Genomic DNA, 1747 nt, shown 5'->3' with positions numbered 1-1747 from the left:
CGGCAACGGGATCGCAACCCTCGGTGTTGCTCCCACACCTCGCTCAGCCAGTGAGCGGCCGATCCACATGTGGGATCCGAACCCTCAGCGGGAGCGCCGCTGCACTCCCAAGCGGCGCACTGCAGCAGTGCGCCACCGGGCCGGCCCAGAAATAAGATTTTGATATTAAAAAACTATCAGGCTCCTATATCTTTTGCAAAATAACATTGGGTAAGTAGAGCCTTGGGGAAAGGGTTGGCTTCTATTAGTTTCTCTGTTGGCCTTAGTTATGTAAAATTAATTATATAGAATTATTTTAAAATGATAATGAATATCTAATTCATTTCCATCAGGCGCTCAACAGAGCTTGGTAGTCAAGACCATGACCATTGGTGCAAGACAGACTTGGGTGTGAACCTGGCTCTGTCTCTTACTAGTTCTATGATCTTGGGCAAGTTACTGAACCTCACCAGCCTCAATTTCCTAATCTATACAATGGGAAGACTAAGAGGATTCATCTCACTGGGTTGCTGTGGGGGTTAATTGGTTGTTGGAGGTAAAGCACTCAGCATATAGTGTTTGCTCCATAGAGAGAGCTCCCCCCCCACCACCACTACCTCACTATCTATGCAGATCCTTGTCAACAGAGGTGTGGTGTGCTTCACATACTTTATGAAAGACAGTTCTATTGGCTTTGTCTTTTTTATTCCATTTAAAATGTCTGTGCAATAAAATAAGTTTTTAAAACTTATTAGTATTTATATTACTATTTATGTTACTAAAAAGGGGCTCTAGCCAGCTAGAAAAAAGAAACTTGGGTTAGAAGAATGGGAGGAGGGGGCTACAGAAACTTTCTCAGGTTACTTAAGACTATGGATGTTCTAGGATCCTTGGATTTGGGGATAGGGAATGTATTACCAAACCCTCTTTGCTGGATTTATTTCTCTTTCTTTTCTTCCTCCCTTTTTCTCCCCTCCCTCCCCTTCTCTTTTCTTTTCTTTCTTTAGAGGGATATGGAGTTGGAGATATAGAGATTTTTTTTTGAAGTTGGGCAGTCCCCCCTCTTTTTTTTTTCCCTGTGATGCTAGTGAAACACAAAAGTGCCCATTTATTTCTTCCGGCTTATTCATTCTTGCAACAAAATAACAGGAGGATGGAGGAAGGCACTATCAAAGGCATTTCCATTCAAAGGAAAAACTCCTCAATGATCACTATTACCGTTGGAAGTTTCTTCTGCTTTGACAGTATAATCATTTTTCTCTCCGTGATTTTTGCCTGTTTCCCTGAGGCACCCGAACCCAAGATAGTTTCCCCTTTTTCAAGATGTGCCTGATGCATAGAAAGCCCCAGAGGGAGCTCATCGTGGATCCAGGGTATGCATGGGGCACGCAGGCTGCACACTTGGTCTGGGTTGACCCCAGTGGGAGGCATAGCACTGCTGGGGCAGGGGAGGAATTCAGGAGGCCCATGGATGGAGTATCCAAAAAACCATCAGATAACCAGGTGAGAAATTATTCCCTTCCCACTTCTCTTTCAGTCCTCAAGGAGCAGGACTCTGTCTGGTGCTGAGGTATTTTAACACCTGTCCAACAAATACTAATGTCCCTTTATGATAAAGTGAGAAAGCAGGCCTCTGAGCGGGGCTTTCAGCAGGCAACAGTACCCAGCTAGAATTTAATAAGTTTTTTTTTTTTTCATGGTATTCATCCTTACAGTTAGCTTCTACTTATGGCAAGAGATATGGTTTTCCATTTGCTGCAGGAATTGT

The sequence above is a fragment of the Galeopterus variegatus genome, unplaced genomic scaffold (genome assembly GCF_000696425.1).
Source record: "Galeopterus variegatus unplaced genomic scaffold, G_variegatus-3.0.2 Scaffold2810, whole genome shotgun sequence".
Classification (NCBI taxonomy): Eukaryota; Metazoa; Chordata; class Mammalia; order Dermoptera; family Cynocephalidae; genus Galeopterus; species Galeopterus variegatus.
The sequence above is the reverse complement of the archived record's forward strand: the minus strand, read 5'-3'. Positions refer to the sequence as shown.